Source organism: Littorina saxatilis, linkage group LG13 (genome assembly GCF_037325665.1).
Source record: "Littorina saxatilis isolate snail1 linkage group LG13, US_GU_Lsax_2.0, whole genome shotgun sequence".
NCBI lineage: Eukaryota > Metazoa > Mollusca > Gastropoda > Littorinimorpha > Littorinidae > Littorina > Littorina saxatilis.
In genome coordinates this window covers 42,051,582-42,057,594 of record NC_090257.1, presented here as the reverse complement: position 1 = coordinate 42,057,594, position 6,013 = coordinate 42,051,582, and the positions used below count along the sequence as shown (strand labels likewise).

Genomic DNA, 6,013 nt, shown 5'->3' with positions numbered 1-6,013 from the left:
TTGTTATACATGTATTTAAAAAAAATTAAAACATGTTGAAAGAAAAAAAAAGGGGTGGATCGCAAGGTGCTTTTTCCAATTTCTAAAAGCTTACATAACTTCTCAGGTCCTGCCCTGCATATTGGAGAGTCGGAGGTCAATTGTGTTTTCAATCATATGTCATCGACAGTTTGAGCTATTTTTGTACATGCCATTAGAAAGTGAGCATAACTGAGACGTCTATTTAAGGCGCTGTGCATGTTCTAAAAACCCTCTTGACATAAAACCTTGTTATTATGAATCCAACGGCCAAAATTAATTTTAAAAAAAGGAAAGCTTCTGTCCTGTTTCTGAAAAACCTGTGAATACAACAATGCCAAACAAATCTTGAATGACAAATCGCAGAAAATGATCACAAGTAAACAATTTTGACATGCTGTGTAAGCGAAACTGGAGGCACTGGTTTTTATTTCTAACAATAAAGCCGGATTTATTTGTGTGTTAAACCATAGACCAAATAGCCTGGACCGCCAACTCGTCACGTGACCCTTCGAGATTACGACGCTCGACCGGCTTTCAGGGGCGCGTCGCGTCCGGTTTGAAAGGCGAGCGATTCGAAGACAGTGAAAAGAAAGCACGCTCCAGTTATTTGTGACAATGGGAGGTGACAATGAACTGGATTTTCCAAAACTCCAAACTAAACTTAACAAAACTCATCGAAAAACATGTTCCATATGCACTTTTGCTGAGTTTATTTTAGCATTTTCAGAACTTACCTCGGCAACTTCGTCCATGTTTACAATCGACACCGGATATCACGTCCCCCTGATTTCTGAAAGGCTTGTAAGCGTAGGTTCCCAAATGCGAGAGGCCACTACCTCGTAATAGAGAGAAAGAGTGGATAGAGAGCTAGTTGGCGGTCCAGGATAAATGGTCTATGGTTAAACTTAGACTACGCTCGTATTCCACAAAAGAGCGTTACGCATTCACGGGCCGGTAAGTTTCCCTCCAGTGCAAAAATATCGAGAGAAAAGCTACTAATAGAGCTCGAGGTTGTTGTTGTTATTTTTGTTGGGTTTGTTGGTGTGTTGTTTTGTGTGTGTGTGTGTGTTTTTTTTTGGGTTTTTTTTTTGGGGGGGGGTTTGGTGGGGGGGGGGGTTTGGTGGGGGGGGGGGGGGGCAATCTCCTGATTTCCACCGTGTAAGGTTCGCCTTTACACTGACCGAATTTCAAAATGTTCACTTCTTTCAGCTTGAGACGTCACTTCCACGGGTTATTTTGGTAGATGGCCGACTAATCTACCACCAAAGGAAATGTAACTATGGAAAATAAGAGAAAACAAGTCGCGTAAGGCGAAATAACTACATTTAGTCAAGCTATGGAACTCACAGAATGAAATTGAACGTAGTCCGCCGCTAGTGCAAAAGGCAGTGAAAGTGACGAGCCTGTTTGGCGCGGTAGCGGTTGCGCTGTACTGTGCTTCATAGCACGCTTTATTGTACCTCTTTTCGTTTTAACTTTGTGAGCGTGTTTTTTATCCAAACATATCATATCTATATGTTTTTGGAATCAGGAACCGACAAGGAATAAGATGAAAATGTTTTTAAATTGATTTAAAAAAAATTGGATCATAATTTTTATATTTTTAATTTTCAGAGCTTGTTTTTAATCCAAATATAACATATTTATATGTTTTTAGAATCAGGGAGTGATGAAGAATAAGATGAACGTAAATTTGGATCGTTTTATAAATTATTTTTTTTTTTTACAATTTTCAGATTTTTAATGACCAAAGTCATAAACTAATTTTTAAGCCACTAAGCTGAAATACAATACCAAACCCCGTCCTTCGTCGAAGATTGCTGGGCCAAAATGTCTATCAATTAGTTTGAAAAATGAGGGTGTGACAGTGCCGCCTCAACTTTTACAAAAAGCCGGATATGACGTCATCAAAGGTATTTATCGAAAAAAAGAAAAAAACGTCCGGGGATATCATTCCCAGGAACTCTCATGTCAAATTTCATAAAGATCGGTCCAGTAGTTTGGTCTGAATCGCTCTACACAGACAGACAGACAGACAGACAGACAGACAGACAGACAGACAGACAGACAGACACACACACATACACCACAACCCTCGTCTCGATTCCCCCCTCTACGTTAAAACATTTAGTCAAAACTTGACTAAATGTAAAAAGAAGAAGTTACTGTGACATTTGAGACAATTTTAATATTACTTCATTTCAAAGAATAAACATCACTCTGCAAGTTAAATCAAGTATAAGGTTCATACAAAATGCATGGACATTTCAATTGAAGCTGAACAATATGAAACTAAGATGTGTTCAGTGGAACCCCCCTTAATACCCCCACCCCGGCCCACCCCACCCCACCCCATTTACCTCCATTTTAAGACTCCTTCCTTTTTCAGAACACATTTTTTCAGATTTTTTTAGGCCTAAAAGGGAGGTTCCACTGTTCTGGCCAAAAGTCTGTACTTCATACATGGCCAAAAGTCTGTACTTCATACATGGCCAAAAGTCTGTACTTCATACATGGCCAAAAGTCTGTACTTCATACATGGCCAAAAGTCTGTACTTCATACATGGCCAAAAGTCTTACTTCATACATGGCCAAAAGTCTGTACTTCATACATGGCCAAAAGTCTGTACTTCATACATGGCCAAAAGTCTGTACTTCATACATGGAACGTAGCAGATTTTCACTCTCCACTTTCTTGTTTTATGACAGCAGTGAGCACCTAATTCCCCAGGGCTCACCACACGTACAAGAGGAACTCTGTATTGGCTCATGAAATATTGATAGCTCGAGGGCCTCCAAAATAGATGACTGCCTCTAAAGCACATTCAGAATGAACACGAAATCGATAGTCCACCAAATACCTGCAACACGTATTCTGTCACGAATACCTTTTCTGGTGTTGTTTTGCAAGTCAAAATCAAAACAGGTATTAGCAGGTAATAGCTAGCAGGCTTACAAGGGGCAGACAATACGCTTAAACTCGTTAAATCTTGTTGGCTATTTCCAACAATCATTAATCATTCCCAAAATAAACATGTCTCATGCAGGCATGCGCCCCCTCCCCCCCCCCCCCCCTCCTGAAAAAGAGTTCTCAAACAGGCTACACCTACTTTCTTTTATGCAAGATAAAGGACAGAAAACTCATACCATGTAATTAAGCTCTATGTCATTAATTTTAAAACCAGTGTGCATAAAGTATAAAAACTGCAAAGGCGTATTTACATACGAAGGCAAGACTAAGGTTTTTAAAAAAAGGCTCACACAAAATTGTGCGCACCACATGTACACGCACTAAAGCGAGTGTGTTTGTTTTGTATTCACGTTTAAAGTATATAATCCTGCTTTGCTGTGAGTTAATTAATGCGACGTGCTTTTCATTCCCTCCATACATTATCTTAACCCTCAGTCAAAAAGGTCAACGATAAACCAAAGAGCAATTTTGTGAAATCAAACAGGTCTCTGAAACAGGTTCACAATGTTGATATTCTTGTGTATGCTTCTTTCAACTTGACCCTTTTAAACCGAAGACTCTGTGTCCAAGAGGCTGTTGGACAAATAAACGTTTTCTGTTCTTATATACATGATATGATTTTTTTTTTTTTTACATTTAAACCTTACTTTCAACATTCAACGAAAAATAATGGGCGAGTTTCGCTTCGGTTACGTGACCAAATGGGGGAAAGGGAAGGATTACACAAGAGTAATTTCCTCACACAAAAATATCGACGGATGAAATGATGAAAATGAGATTTAGCGTTGGCTGTGGCCACAGTAGCCAATTGTGAACATGATTAAACGCTTAACAAAAATAAGGACAGAATTTATTCTTCAAAGACCTGTTATAGCAGAGCTCGTAGGTCGTTTTCCTCGGGTTCACCTCGCCTTGCGTAGGCCTGGCAGAGAAAGAGAGAGAAAGAGAAAGAGAGTAGTGGGTGTAGGGGGAGGGGGGAGGGAGGGGGGGGGGGGGTGACAGCCTGGAACATAGGAATGTACGGACATGGTTACGGGGGATTTACATGTCTGGCTAACGGACTGGAATGCTCGCCAATGGCACTTAGGAATTCCTGTTGAAATAAAAGTCGAGGCAGTGGCGAGGGGTGAGGTGTTTGGGTGTTGGCGATAGGAGAGCTAGCCCTTTGAGCGGTGTTACTTGTTTTTGCGTCTATGACGAAGCAGCAAAAACAGCTTGATAGATGTTCTTATCAAAGATTAAAATGCAGAATGAGATTACGGTCACATGAAATACAGTTCATATCTGTCTGGTTATAATGAACCGCATTGACCAGCCTCTCGTAATGTGAGTATATATACACACACAAGTATATAGTTCCTTCAAAACCGGGTTTGGTTTTACATTTTCGTAACACTGAGCATTAAGGAAAAGACGCATTTGTTTTCTACGGAAAATGGCTGAACTGATCATCTGTAACCCATCTGTTAAATAATCCCCCCCCCCCAGCCATCCTCCAATAGTTGTTAAGACCTTGGTTTCTCATATTTTCCGTTCACAATCTCTGTAAATATTCCTCTATTTTCAGACTCCCTTTTTTTTAATCTAATTATTCTCAGACGTATGGCTGTCATTAAAGGGTAGTTTAACGGTATCTACATTCTGACCAACAAAACCGACTGCGTCAATTTTCTGAAGCGTTAAAAGGCGCCAGAAGCATTACTTCACGCGTTCGTCCTTTGTTGAAACATGGCAAAAATTCTTCTTTTCTCCTGCGCCGGCCGCCCCCGAAAGTCTAGAGCCAACAGTAAAATGGGGGAGACGCTCTCGGCGTGAATTTCACACCTAGCGCAGGGGACACCTCAAATATTGTCAAGTTGTGCTTCGTGCGGGGTTCAAATGATGCCACTGGCACGTGCTTAAAAAGAAGACGATAGCTATCTTAAGGAGTAAAAAAATTTTAAAGAAGATGAGATATCTTGTTGGAAAAAAGAAAGACATATCTAACAAGAAATTCCTCCGAGGTAGGAAAAACACCCCCGTCCTTACCATTCTCACTGCCACCAACTGAGAAGGTTATTTCCCTTTGACCATTAATATGTCCCTCTATAAGTCCTTGTAGAATCTTAATCCAGCAATAACTCCCTAACCGTGTGTTTGACTGGTCCCAATTTTTGTAAGGACCGTCTCAGGAATGTATAGAACCTGTTCACCAAGTTTGGTGACGATCGGTCCGTTCATTCTTGAGATCTATATGCGAACACAAACAAACAAACAAACACATCGACCGAATCCTATACACACCCCTATACCGGGGGTGTAAAAAGCAGAAGCTACACATTGTTAAGTTGTGCTTTGTGTTGGGTTGACTGAATAATGCCAGTCAGAAAGAGCTAGAGGAGGAGCGACGTTTTTAGTTGAAGAGGCGAGACATTTCACGTTAAAAAGCAGAGGGGAGATATCTCTAGTTAAAGAGGAGAATAGAGACAACTTTATTTGTTTACCTACAGGCGCGGCGCAGATGTGTGATGATCAAACTGAAGTCTAGTATGTCATTTGTTTACTTTTAACGTTGGTGATTTGTTGAAAGTGTGTAAAATGTTATGTATCACGTCGATTTCGTGTTAATATATTCTCATTTGAATGGATTGTTCATGTTTGATGTAAATTTGCGGTTATGTTAGCATATTATTTTAAAGGCAGCCTCCTTCCCGTCAAAAGAGTTGGGTCCAGGCACCGTCTCAGATCTGGCCGGTGTAACACGAGAAAATTACTCCCACGAGATTTTTACTCCGGAGTAAAAATTTCGTACGAAAATGTTACTCCCTTTACGAAAAAAGTACTCCCCCATTACACGAGAAAATTACTCCCCACAACAGGTGAGTTACGAGTAAAAATTTCGTACAAAAATGTTACTCCCCTGACGAATAAAAATCGAATAAATTACTTCACCTAACACGAGCAATTTAACTTTCCATGCCAGGTGTACGAAGTTTTTACTCCCTTGTCCCCTGTTAGTCTTGGTGGTGGAAGGGGTGGAGG

At 40.4% G+C, this 6,013-nt stretch overlaps 1 long non-coding RNA gene across 3 annotated transcripts in view; it reads right to left on the bottom strand.

The window, feature by feature from the left end:
* LOC138946105 (uncharacterized) overlaps window positions 1-923 on the bottom strand; it is a 37,479-nt gene extending 36,556 nt beyond the window's left edge. For all 3 annotated transcript variants that reach the window (XR_011449200.1, XR_011449201.1, XR_011449202.1), the window contains exon 1: window positions 756-923. This is a non-coding gene — a long non-coding RNA (uncharacterized lncRNA). The remainder of the gene's footprint in view (window positions 1-755) is intronic.
* Between the last annotated feature and the right edge of the window lie 5,090 nt (window positions 924-6,013).